We start from the raw sequence: 14,976 nt of genomic DNA on the forward strand, positions 1-14,976 counted from the left end.
TAGTTCAGTAGGACAGACAAAGAGACATGTCTAGTTCAGTAGGACAGACAGAGAGACATGTCTAGTTCAATAGGACAGACAGATAGACATGTCTAGTTCAATAGGACAGACAGAGAGACATGTCTAGTTCAGTAGGACAGACAGAGAGACATGTCTAGTTCAGTAGGACAGACAGAGAGACATGTCTAGTTCAATAGGACAGACAGAGAGACATGTCTAGTTCAGTAGGACAGACAAAGAGACATGTCTAGTTCAGTAGGACAGACAGATAGACATGTCTAGTTCAGTAGGACAGACAGAGAGACATGTCTAGTTCAGTAGGACAGACAGATAGACATGTCTAGTTCAGTCGGACAGACAGAGAGACATGTCTAGTTCAGTAGGACAGACAGAGAGACATGTCTAGTTCAATAGGACAGACAGAGAGACATGTCTAGTTCAGTAGGACAGACAAAGAGACATGTCTAGTTCAGTAGGACAGACAGATAGACATGTCTAGTTCAGTAGGACAGACAGAGAGACATGTCTAGTTCAGTAGGACAGACAGAGAGACATGTCTAGTTCAGTAGGACAGACAGAGAGACATGTCTAGTTCAATAGGACAGACAGAGAGACATGTCTAGTTCAATAGGACAGACAGAGAGACATGTCTAGTTCAGTAGGACAGACAAAGAGACATGTCTAGTTCAGTAGGACAGACAGATAGACATGTCTAGTTCAATAGGACAGACAGAGAGACATGTCTAGTTCAGTAGGACAGACAGAGAGACGTGTCTAGTTCAGTAGGACAGACATGTCTAGTTCAGTAGGACAGACATGTCTAGTTCAGTAGGACAGACAGAGAGACATGTCTAGTTCAATAGGACAGACAGAGAGACATGTCTAGTTCAGTAGGACAGACAGATAGACATGTCTAGTTCAATATGACAGACAGAGAGACATGTCTAGTTCAGTAGGACAGACAAAGAGACATGTCTAGTTCAGTAGGACAGACAGAGAGACATGTATAGTTCAGTAGGACAGACAGATAGACATGTCTAGTTCAGTAGGACAGACAAAGAGACATGTCTAGTTCAGTAGGACAGACATGTCTAGTTCAGTAGGACAGACAGAGAGACATGTCTAGTTCAATAGGACAGACAGAGAGACATGTCTAGTTCAGTAGGACAGACAGAGAGACATGTCTAGTTCAATAGGACAGACAGAGAGACATGTCTAGTTCAGTAGGACAGACAGAGAGACATGTCTTGTTCAGTCGGACAGACAGAGAGACATGTCTAGTTCAGTAGGACAGACAGAGAGACATGTCTTGTTCAGTCGGACAGACAGAGAGACATGTCTAGTTCAGTAGGACAGACAAAGAGACATGTCTAGTTCAGTAGGACAGACAGAGAGACATGTCTAGTTCAATAGGACAGACAGAGAGACATGTCTAGTTCAGTAGGACAGACAGAGAGACATGTCTAGTTCAGTAGGACAGACAGAGAGACATGTCTAGTTCAATAGGACAGACAGAGAGACATGTCTAGTTCAATAGGACAGACAGAGAGACATGTCTAGTTCAGTAGGACAGACAGAGAGACATGTCTAGTTCAATAGGACAGACAGAGAGACATGTCTAGTTCAATAGGACAGACATGTCTAGTTCAGTAGGACAGACAAAGAGACATGTCTAGTTCAGTAGGACAGACATATAGACATGTCTAGTTCAATAGGACAGACAGAGAGACATGTCTAGTTCAGTAGGACAGACAGATAGACATGTCTAGTTCAGTAGGACAGACAGAGAGACATGTCTAGTTCAATAGGACAGACAGAGAGACATGTCTAGTTCAGTAGGACAGACAGAGAGACATGTCTAGTTCAGTAGGACAGACAGAGAGACATGTCTAGTTCAGTAGGACAGACAGAGAGACATGTCTAGTTCAATAGGACAGACATATAGACATGTCTAGTTCAGTAGGACAGACAGAGAGACATGTCTAGTTCAATAGGACAGACAGAGAGACATGTCTAGTTCAGTAGGACAGACAGAGAGGCATGTCTAGTTCAATAGGACAGACAGAGAGACATGTCTAGTTCAATAGGACAGACAGAGAGACATGTCTAGTTCAGTAGGACAGACATGTCTAGTTCAGTAGGACAGACAGAGAGACATGTCTAGTTCAATAGGACAGACAGAGAGACATGTCTAGTTCAGTAGGACAGACAGAGAGACATGTCTAGTTCAGTAGGACAGACAGAGAGACATGTCTAGTTCAATAGGACAGACAGAGAGACATGTCTAGTTCAGTAGGACAGACAGAGAGACATGTCTAGTTCAATAGGACAGACAGAGAGACATGTCTAGTTCAATAGGACAGACAGAGAGACATGTCTAGTTCAGTAGGACAGACAGAGAGACATGTCTAGTTCAATAGGACAGACAGAGAGACATGTCTAGTTCAATAGGACAGACAGAGAGACATGTCTAGTTCAGTAGGACAGACATGTCTAGTTCAGTAGGACAGACAGAGAGACATGTCTAGTTCAATAGGACAGACAGAGAGACATGTCTAGTTCAGTAGGACAGACATGTCTAGTTCAGTAGGACAGACAAAGAGACATGTCTAGTTCAGTAGGACAGACAGAGAGACATGTCTAGTTCAATATGACAGACAGAGAGACATGTCTCGTTCAGTAGGACAGACAAAGAGACATGTCTAGTTCAGTAGGACAGACAGATAGACATGTCTACAGTGCCTTGCACAAGTATTCAACCCTCTTGGCATTTTTCCTATCTTGTTGCCTTTACAACCTGGAATTAAAATTGATTTTTGGGGGGTTTGTATCATTTGATTTACACAACATGCCTACCACTTTGAAGATGGAAAATATTTTTTTATTGTGAAACACACAAGTCAATACATTGACCCCCCAAAGTCAATACATTGTAGATACACCTTTTGCAGCAATTACAGCTGCAAGTTTCTTGGGGTCTTTATAAGCTTGGCACACTGTGATTTTTGCCCATTCTTCAAGGAAATATTGCTCCAGCTCCTTCAAAGTTGGATGGGTTCCTCCTGGTATACAGCAATCTTTAAGTCATACCACAGATTCTCAATTGGATTGAGGTCTGGGCTTTGACTAGGCTATTCCAAGACATTTCAATGTTTCCCCTTAATAAACCACTCGAGTGTTGCTTTAGCAGTATGCTTAGGGAAATTGTTCTGCTGGATGGTGAACCTCCGTCCCAGTCTCAAATCTCTGGAAGAGTGAAACAGTTTTTCCTCAAGAAATTCCTTGTATTTTGTGCCATCCATCATTCCTTCAATTCTGACCAGTTTCCCAGTCCCTACCGATGAAAAACATTAAAGTGGTACTCTGGAACGATACTCCAATCTCCGCAGTGGAGCTTTACAGCTCCTTCTGGGTTATCTTTGGTCTCTTTGTTGCCTCTCTGGTTCATTTGTCTTGGCCAGGTCGCAGTTGTAAATCAGAACTTGTTCTCAACTAGCCTACCTGGTTAAATAAAAAAATTAAAAATGCCCTCCTTGCCTGGTCCGTGAGTTTTGGTGGGCGGCTCTCTCTTGGCAGGTTTGTTGTGAAGCCATGTTTTAATAATGGATTTAATGGTGCTCCTTGGAAGGTTCAAAGTTTCTGATATTTTTTTATAACCCAACCCTGATCTGTACTTCCCCACAACTTTGTCCCTGACCTGTTTGGAGAGCTCCTTGGTCTTCATGGTGCCACTTACTTGGTGGTGCCCCTTGCTTAGTGGTGTTGCAGACTCCGGGGCCTTTCAGAACAGGTGTATATATACTGAGATCATGTGAAAGATCATGTGACACTTAGATTACACAGTGGTGGACTTTATTTAATGAATTATGTGACTTCTGAAGGTAATTGGTTTTCACCAGATCTTATTTAGGGCCTTCATAGCAAAGGGGGTGAAGACAAATGCACGCACCACTTTTCCATTTATTTATTTTTCATTTCACTTCACCAATTTGGACTATGTGTGTATGTCCATTACATGAAATCCACATAAAAATCCATTTAAATTACAGGTTGTAATGCAACAAAATAGGAAAAAACTTCAAGGGGGGTGAATACTTTTTCAAGGCACTGTATATTGTGATCACTCCATCCTATGGATTTGGATACTGCTTTAAAGCAAATATCTGCAGCGTTAGTAAAAATGTTGATGATTTAATTCCTGTGCTGTTTGTAACTACTCTGGTAGGTTGACTGACAACCTGATCCAGGTTGCAGGCACTGGTTACAGTTTGAAGTTTTTCCCTCAGAACAGGGCAGCACGGCTGGCCCTTGGATGTACACAGAGAGCTAATATTAATAATATGCCTGTCAATCTCTCCTGGCTGAAAGCAGTAAAATTGCATTTTAAAAACAGATTAAAAAAACAAATTATGGAACAGCGGAGACTGTGAAGCAACACACACACACACACACACACACACACACACACACACACACACACACACACACACACACACACACACACACACACACACACACACACACACACACACACACACGATAACATACACACTATACATACTCATGGATTTTGTACTGTAGATATGTGGTAGTGGTGGAGTAGGGGCCTGTGGGCACACAGTGTGTTGTGAAATCTGTGAATGTATTTTAATGTTTTAAAATTGTATAAGCTGCCTTAATTTTGCTGGACCCCAGGAAGAGAAGCTGCTGCTTCGGCAGGAACTAATGGGGATGTATAATAAACCCCAGGAAGAGAAGCTGCTGCTTCGGCAGGAACTAATGGGGATGTATAATAAACCCCAGGAAGAGAAGCTGCTGCTTCGGCAGGAACTAATGGGGATGTATAATAAACCCCAGGAAGAGAAGCTGCTGCTTCGGCAGGAACTAATGGGGATGTATAATAAACCCCAGGAAGAGTCACTGCTGCTTCAGCAGGAACTAATGGGGATGTATAATAAACCCCAGGAAGAGAAGCTGCTGCTTCGGCAGGAACTAATGGGGATGTATAATAAACCCCAGGAAGAGAAGCTGCTGCTTTGGCAGGAACTAATGGGGATGTATAATAAACCCCAGGAAGAGTAGCTGCTGCTTCGGCAGGAACTAATGGGGATGTATAATAAACCCCAGGAAGAGAAGCTGCTGCTTCGGCAGGAACTAATGGGGATGTATAATAAACCCCAGGAAGAGAAGCTGCTGCTTCGGCAGGAACTAATGGGGATGTATAATAAACCCCAGGAAGAGAAGCTGCTGCTTCGGCAGGAACTAATGGGGATGTATAATAAACCCCAGGAAGAGAAGCTGCTGCTTCGGCAGGAACTAATGGGGATGTATAATAAACCCCAGGAAGAGAAGCTGCTGCTTCGGCAGGAACTAATGGGGATGTATAATAAACCCCAGGAAGAGTAGCTGCTGCTTCGGCAGGAACTAATGGGGATGTATAATAAACCCCAGGAAGAGAAGCTGCTGCTTCGGCAGGAACTAATGGGGATGTATAATAAACCCCAGGAAGAGTAGCTGCTGCTTTTGCAGGAACTAATGGGGATCTATAATAAACCACAGGAAGAGTAGCTGCTGCTTTGGCAGGAACTAATGGGGATCTATAATAAACCCCAGGAAGAGTAGCTGCTGCTTTGGCAGGAACTAATGGGGATCCATAATAAATACAAATACAAATCAAACTGTTCAAAGCTGATAACGACTGAACCAAAATGATGTAGTGCCTGCATAGTCACTGTAACGTATAGTTTGAGAACTGCTGAAGATTACATTTCTATATTTTGACCTCATAATTGTATCAATTTCACAATTGATGTTGGAAGGTACAACCAAATCATATATACGGATGTGGCTGTAAATACTACATCATCATTCTCCATCAGCCAGTGTGCTTCAATAGGACAAAGTGGAAAGAGTCACTCTATGTGCTAGCATTTGGGATTATAGTGTAGTGTATAATGCACTGCTGAAATACCTGCAATTGTATATTTAAGCAATAAGGCCCGAGGAGTTGTCGTACATGGCCTACATACGACAGCTACGGGCTGTTCTTTTAGCACGACACAACGCGAAGTGCCTAGACACAGCCCTTAGCCGTGGTATATTATTATAAACTGGTTACCAACGTAATTAGAGCAGTAAAAATACATGTTTTGTCATACACGGCTGTCAGCCAATCAGCATTCAGGGCTCAAACCACCCAGATTATAAAACAACATATTCCAATCATTATCTGAATTTCATTGATACCCTGTAAGCGAATGGATTTCAAGCAGAGACAGGTAGTACTGTATCAGTTGACAGGTCCGGTAGAAAAGGGGATCCATGGGGCAGAAACGGCATCCAACACTGTGTTATGTTTCTACAGTGGCCAACTGCTTGACAATACCCCTGTTTCTGAGTATTTATCCTATATATATACTATTTTCTCAACATGCTCACAAGACAGGCAACTATTTGTGTTGAGCATGTATAGCCGTTCTGCCCATCTTCCTAGTTGCATTGGCTCGGGAAAAGGTGACTCGGCGGTCTTCGGCGACTCTTGGGGAAACCTCGGGTCGCCTCAGGTTCTCTCGGCAACGGGGCCATCGGGGACTTTCGGGATGCTTCGGAGGCGAGGTGGAATCCTTGGACGGGCGTGCAAAATCTAATTTATTCTCCCTCCGTCGTTCCTGTAGTCGCTCATCGGTCCTGATGGTCAAGGCGATGAGGGAATCGAGATCCATCGGTGTGACAATCTGATTTATTGGTGACTAAACAAAAAAGATGTATGAAACTCCAATCAAATGTCCGGAAAATAACATATGGGGTATTACAAGTGTTGTCAGCTTACAGTTTTGTACTTAAAGATTGGAAAATATAACACTTATAACTGAAAAAATGTGCCAAAAAGCACACTACTTTTGACCGGAGCCCTATGGGCACCCTTATGGGCCCTGGTTAAAAGTAGCATACTAGAAAGGGAATAGGGTACCATTTACAGCAAATATAGGGTGTGTGGAAAGCAACCTAAAAAACAACCTTGGGTTCCCAGAACTCTTATTATGTAAGGTCCTGCTGCCATGATGTTTTGATCCACAGTAGGCAACACTTTGAGAGGCATCTCTCTGTGGATGGGGCTTTCATCTGTGAAGTCTTCTCCAGACACACACACACACAAATGAGAAATACACACACACACACACACACACACACACACACACACACACACACACACACACACACACACACACACACACACACACACACACACACACACACACACACACAGGGGCACATACTCACACATTGAAGCAAAGATCCACATACACACACACACACACACACACACACACACACACACACACACACACACACACACACACACACACACACACACACACACACACACACACAGGGGCACATACTCACACATTGAAGCAAAGATCCACATACCACACACACACACACACACACACACACACACACACACACACACACACACACACACACACACACACACACACACACACACACACACACACACACACACACACACACACACACACACACACACACACACACACACACACACACACACACACACACACACACACAGGGGCACATACTCACACATTGAAGCAAAGATCCACATACCACCACACACACACACACACACACACACACACACACACACACACACACACACACACACACACACACACACACACACACACACACACACACACACACACACACACACACAGGGGCATTGTCACACACAGAAGCAAAGATCCACACACACACATACACACACGCTCTCCTGGGTGTGTTTTCAGTGAGTAGGCCGCCTTACCTTCAGGTTAGATGCCCTTTGTGCTGATTGTCGAGGGACAGCTGAACATACTCGCGTTCTGCTCTGCGTGTGTGTGTGTGTGTGTGTGTGTGTGTGTGTGTGTGTGTGTGTGTGTGTGTGTGTGTGTGTGTGTGTGTGTGTGTGTGTGTGTGTGTGTGTGTGTGTGTGTGTGTGTGTGTGTGTGTGATGTAATTTGGTGTTTCTCTCTTGCAGCTGCTCTATGTCCTTTCTGGATCGCTCATCGAGGATCTGCAAGGGGGTAAAGTGGGCACAAATCTAATCCGCACTCCCAGCAGCGTAGATGTACAGTTTCATTCCATTGAGTGTAGGTAGATGAGAGAAAGGCAGAGAAACAAAGTGCCTGTGTGTTTAAAATGTGTTTGATAAGCAGCAATGCAAATGTGTCAAAATATTAGTCACAAAGGACAAACACCAGTTGAAAGAAACTTGCAAATGGCACTAAACACGAATAACGAGTGCAAAAAAAGGAAAATGTAAAAAACTATTTAAAAACATAAGATATGCTGTATTCACACTGATACAAGCCAAACCATGGCAATGGCTTGAGCATTTATCAACATCCAATTTGGCAGTGGAAACCAGGCAGAACCAATGGGCACCAAAGGCCAAGTTGGCACTCCCTGGCCAGTCTGTGCCCATGTGAACAGACTGGAGGATGGAGGGATGGGAGAGGAAGGGGAGAGGGGTGAGATAGAATGTGAAAGGAGAGAATAGGAGATGAGGGGAAAGGAGAGAGAAAGAGAGCGACAGCCCTGGTTGTGGTGGCCTCACCTGCTGCTTCCTCTCTGCTGCTGCCTCCTCTCTGCTGCTGCCTCCTCTCTGCTGCTGCCTCCTCTCTGCTGCTGCCTCCTCTCTGCTGCTGCCTCCTCTCTGCTGCTGCTTCCTCTCTGCTGCTGCCTACTCTCTGCTGCTGCCTCCTCTCTGCTGCTGCCTCCTCTCTGCTGCTGCCTCCTCTCTGCTGCTGCCTCCTCTCTGCTGCTGCCTCCTCTCTGCTGCTGCCTCCTCTCTGCTGCTGCCTCCTCTCACCTGCTGCTTCCTCTCTGCTGCTGCCTCCTCTCTGCTGCTGCCTCCTCTCTGCTGCTGCCTCCTCTCTGCTGCTGCCTCCTCTCTGCTGCTGCCTCCTCTCTGCTGCTGCCTCCTCTCTGCTGCTGCCTCCTCTCTGCTGCTGCCTCCTCTCTGCTGCTGCCTCCTCTCTGCTGCTGCCTCCTCTCTGCTGCTGCCTCCTCTCTGCTGCTGCCTCCTCTCTGCTGCTGCCTCCTCTCTGCTGCTGCCTCCTCTCACCTGCTGCTTCCTCTCTGCTGCTGCCTCCTCTCTGCTGCTGCCTCCTCTCTGCTGCTGCCTCCTCTCTGCTGCTGCCTCCTCTCTGCTGCTGCCTCCTCTCTGCTGCTGCCTCCTCTCTGCTGCTGCCTCCTCTCTGCCTCCTCTCTGCTGCTGCCTCCTCTCTGCTGCTGCCTCCTCTCTGCTGCTGCCTCCTCTCTGCTGCCTGCTGCTCCAGCCTCTTCTGCAATAGTTGGCTCTACGGGTTTGGCTCTGTAGCCTACGGATGACTGCTTGGTGCCCAGGTAGGTCCATGTGCAAACGGCTGCTTCACCTCCTTCTGCTCTGTCTCCTTCCGCTGCATCTTAGACAGACCTAGGTGGTCTGCTAGAGCTGTGGGTGGATGGACACAAGATGTAAACAGGATATATATATTTTTTGAATTAGACAAAGTAGTCTAGCAAGTATTCTGTCAAGCAGGCACTGAAGTACACTGTATGCTAAGGCCCTGATCTATTTAGAGATGTGAAGAGGTCTGTCTACTGTACCACAAACAAAGCACTACAGGTTTGAAGTTGCAACAGAAGAGGCATTATCAACCATTGCAGGGCCAGGATCCAGATAACTGTCCATGTTTCTGTTTCTAGTCATAGTAACGTACGTGAAAGGAAAGATGCACTGTTCAAGATGTAATTGTATTATATATTTGATTTGCTGACCTCAGTTGGTTCAGCTGAGAAGAAACAGCCCTATGCTTCAGCCTTATCTCATTATCCTTGGTAATAAAATCATGCACACAGCACTAGTATGTGCCTGGCATACATGAGCCGAAGAAAATCTGCATAAACCAGTGCATTAAAATAAGGTGTGGTTGTTTATCTAAGCGTGTAACTTAAAGGGCAATTCTGCCACTTTTCAACCTCATATTCATCATCTCCATCACCAAACCAGTGTCTACCAGTGGTGTAAAGTAACGACGTAAACATACTTTAAGGTACTACTTAAGTAGTTTTGGGGGGTATCTGTACTTTCTTTACTACTTATATTTTTGACAACTTTTATTTCACTACATTTCCAAAGAAAATATGTACTTTTTACTCCCATACATTTTCCCTGACACCAGAAAGTACTTGTTACACATTGAATGCTCAGGCAGGACAGCAATATGGTCAAATTGACTGGGGGATTTTCACTTTACCTTGAGTCATTTTACTTCTACTGACATATGAAAACTGAGTACTTTTTCCCCCACTGGTGTCTACATATTGGAAAACACCATGTTTCTATAATCTGTTGTTAAAAAGATAAGAAGAAAGGTCCCCAAAAATTGCTTCTCTGTGATGTCACAAGGTCAGACTAAACGTTTTTTTTTTTTTAAACAGTGATTTTCCAAAACATGCAACAAGTTCCTAGTCCAAGGGAGTGCATTCTTTTCTTGCTCCTCACATCACCGCAAATCTCAAAGTGTTTGAAAATAACTGTTTTCAAGTTATGTAAATCGTTGTATTGAGTGTCTGGGATATGTTTTTTTTTTCTCTCCCAATTTCAATAACATTGCCCAACTCCCCAATGGACTCAGGAGAGTCGAGTTACGCGTCTCCCGAAACATGACCGCCAAACCGCGCTCCTTAACTCTTGGAACTACCCATCACGGATCCAGGAGAATTGTCATCAACTACACTAATTAGCATAGCGCAACGGTCAAAAAATATTACTAGAAAATATTCATATTCATGAAATCACAAGTAAAATATAGTGACACACAGTTTAGCCTTTTTGTTAATCACCCTGTCATTTCAGATTTTGAAATTATGCTTTACAGCCAAAGCAAGACAAGCGTTTGTGTAAGTTTATCGATAGCCTAGCATAGCATTATGTCCAGCTAGCAACAGGAAACTTGGTCACGAAAATCAGAAAAGCAATCAAATTAACCGTTTACCTTTGATGATCTTCAGATGTTTTCACTGACGAGACTCCCAGTTAGACAGCAAATGTTCCTTTTGTTCCATAAAGATTATTTTTATACCCAAAATTCCTCCATTTGTTCATCACTTTATGTTGAGAAATCCACCGGAAATAGCGGTCACGACAGCTCCGATAAACAATCCAATTATATCCATAATATCGACAGAAACATGGCAAACGTTTTTTATAATCAATCCTCAAGGTGTTTTTCAAATATCTATTCGATAATATATCAACTGGGACAATTGGCTTTTCAGTAGGAGCGAGAGTAAAAATGACTAACTCTGTCTTTTACGCAAGAATCACTCTGAGAGCCCTCAGCTGGCCACTTACGCAATGTAGTCGTTTGCGCTCATTCTTCAACATAAAGGCTTGAACTATGTAAAAATGCTGTAGACACCTTAGGGAATACGTAGAAAAAGGAATCTGGTTGATATCCCTTTCAGTGGCCAATAGCGGTGCATAGGAAGACAACGGTTTCAAAACATGAGTCACTTCCTGATTGGATTTTTCTTGGGCTTTCGCCTGCAATATCAGTTCTGTTATACTCACAGACAATAGTTTGACAGTTTTGGAAACTTTAGAGTGTTTTCTATCCTAAGCTGTCAATTATATGCATATTCTAGCATCTGGTCCTGAGAAATAGGCGGTTTACTTTGGGAAAGTTATTTTTCCAAAGTGGCCCCCCAATGGTGGAACAAACTCCCTCACGACGCCAGGACAGCGGAGTCAATCACCACCTTCCGGAGACACCTGAAACCCCACCTCTTTAAGGAATACCTAGGATAGGATAAGTAATCCTTCTCACCCCCCTAAAAGATTTAGATGCACTATTGTAAAGTGGCTGTTCCACTGGATGTCATAAGGTGAATGCACCAATTTGTAAGTCGCTCTGGATAAGAGCGTCTGCTAAATGACTTAAATGTAAATGTAAATGTAAAATAGTGCCCCCTAGTTTCAAGAGGATAATTATTAACACCCGCCCGTTTAACCAGCAAGCCAGCTGCACCAATGTGTCGGAGGAAACACCATTCAACTGATGATCAGAGTCAGCCTGCAGGCACCCGGTCCGTCACAAGGAGTCGATGTCAAGCCCTATGGGACCCCTGGTCACAGCCGGTTGTGACAGCCTAGGACAGCCAGTGCATTAGACTCCGGAAGCCCAGACATGTTTTTTATTTTCTCGCCTTAATATAAAATAGATAAATGAAATAAAAATGTTTTTACCCTTACTTTTGTAATATCTTATCATTCAATATATCTGTATTTTCTTAATGTGTCATGCCCTAAATATACATAATACGGGACCAGGTATTCATTGTGATGCATCAACCATCTTTCAAGTAAAGCTTTAACCATTTTCCATGTACAGTCTTTTTCATTTCCTAGAAGGAATTCAAGAAAAATGTTCCCAAGCTTGCTGGTGATGGCCATATAAATAAGAGCAATCAGGGTTCGCTACATAATTAACATGTTTCTCTTCTCTGCTCAAATTTAGCCTACTGAATAATGCAAGTTAGTGCTCTCATAGCTCAACGCTAATGACAACCTGCACCATAACCATGACAATTAAGCTGTACTACACCTCAGCGACTCCAGCTACTTTTTTCGCAATGTAGACTTTGGTTAAAAGTGAAAAGTTGGTCGTATGATTGTCTTCCTGGGAAAACATTAGCTCGGTAGTGACTGGCAGAGTTGGTGCTCTTTGCCGGTGGGCAGGGTGGTGTGTTCATTAATTATTGGAAGAACCGACTTTATGCACAAACCGAGGAAATATTTTCCACGGGCCCCAATAAAATAATAAATCAATAGGCTACATGACCTAAATGTCAATATCTTAACTTTTACTAATTGTAACGGTCTGCTTGCGCTGTGATGTCAGTCTATATTTAGTTGTAATTGTTTTTACACTAGGTGGCAGTTTTACACAATTCATGGCTTGGTGATAGAGATATAGCATCTCCATGTTTTCTCATCTGAATGATTCATTCGTGCGATATTTGTTTGTATGTTGCCATTTTTCATAAATAATTTACTTCATTCCATTCAGTGGGGACATGGTGAGTGTTCTTGTTCTCATATGTTAACAAAGAGACATGTTTTTGCCTTTGCAAGTTTGTATTTCCATTTTTCATAAATCATTTACTTTTGTAGAACTCGTAACTTTAGGTGGCGGTTGTAGGCCTACAGAGAAAATACCGTCCAAATCTATAGGAAATAGGTGTTTCACTTCCAACTGCTCGCTCCAGTGTTCTAAGCACACGCAGCACACCTGGGCTGCCGCTTGTCCCACTTTTAAAACGGTGTAGTTGGTCTTTGGACGATATGTCCGCAACAAAATAAGTTCTACTCTTTTGTCAAAGGCAAAAGTGTAGCATGTACCCCCTTCAACACAACATGACAGCTTCTTTAGAAATTCAACTACATTTCACTAAAACCACTGGAGCTCGAGCGCACATCAGGACGGTTGAACATAAATCCGACGTGGCTAATAACGTCTTGGGCATCTCAACGTTGCATCAGAAAATATTTCAAAGACTTCCGAGCTCTCAGAAAGGTCAGTAACTATTGAGAAATGTTATATTCAGTTGTATATTTTTTTAATTTACCACTTTATAGCAAACAAATTAGATCTAACATGTATTTTTTTTTACCGTGAACACACATACAAGTGGTTCTAACGTGAACAGTCTCCATTATCAATGGGAAAGTAGGCCTCTCGTCAAGGCAAATGCATTTGGAAATCAGGAATGGGCAGGGATTATTCTGAATGGATGGATTTATTTGAATCCATACTCCCGTAGATAATCCCTGCATGCCATTCCAGTCCAGCGTGACTAGGGGTGTGGTGCTGAAGAACAGCGCCTGTAGCAGATCGCTACAGGTTAGCTGTCAAACTCAACACTCAATGGTTGTATTAAACGTCAAACTCGCATGGTCTGGGGGTTTTAGCAAATTCATTAGACTGTAATCACAATCGACTCCACACTTCACTCTATTCATTATACACAAATCGACAAATCGGCCTACTTTTAATTTAACTCTGCATAATGTAGGTTTATGAAATGCATTATTTGAATGAGGATTCTGTTATACTCGTTTCTGTTGCTGTAGCCCATGGGAGACAATAGCAATTATTGTCAGGGTGGGCTTTCAACCCTTGGTACATCCTGCTTCATGTGTTTTGTGTTCCAGCGTGGTTAATAATAATTACTGTGCCAACAGCAGCGTTGCAACTGGCCATTAGATTATAGTAATTATATTGAAATGAATGGGTGATAATTTAAAAAAAAGTTGAATTGTTACCAGGATTAATGTGATTACAATTACAAGAAAAGGAATAATCCACTCAAACTATTTTATTCATTTTTTTTATGTTGTATTTCTCCACTGTTGATACAGTACAAATTGTTTTGCATGTCAGCAATCAAGGTTTCAAGATAAAGGACTTTAAAATGCTAATTGTAACTTGCCACATCATCATGATGATGTAAAATGATGATGTAGCCGGTTACAACAAGATTTTTGAAAGTCCTATATCTTGATTGCTGACATGCAAAACATTTTATTCCGTTAAGTGCACACTTGAAAATGCATTTCCAATACAAGTATCCCATAGATAAAAGCAGTGGTGTAAAGTACTTAAGTAAATATACCTTAAAGTACTATGTCTGAGTGTTGGCTTTCCGTAAATAAAAAAACAAGAAAGTCATGTGGTCTGGTCTGCTTAATATAAGGTATTTGAAATTATTTATACTTTTAATTTTACTTTTGACACTTAAGTATATTTTAAACAGAATGATTTTTGACTTTTATTCAAGTAGTATTTTGCTTGTAGATTTTCACTTTTACTTGAGTAATGTAATGAATTTCCTCCTCTTCTTCCGAAGAGGAGAGGCGAA

This window comes from Oncorhynchus keta, chromosome 10 (assembly GCF_023373465.1).
Source record: "Oncorhynchus keta strain PuntledgeMale-10-30-2019 chromosome 10, Oket_V2, whole genome shotgun sequence".
Classification (NCBI taxonomy): Eukaryota; Metazoa; Chordata; class Actinopteri; order Salmoniformes; family Salmonidae; genus Oncorhynchus; species Oncorhynchus keta.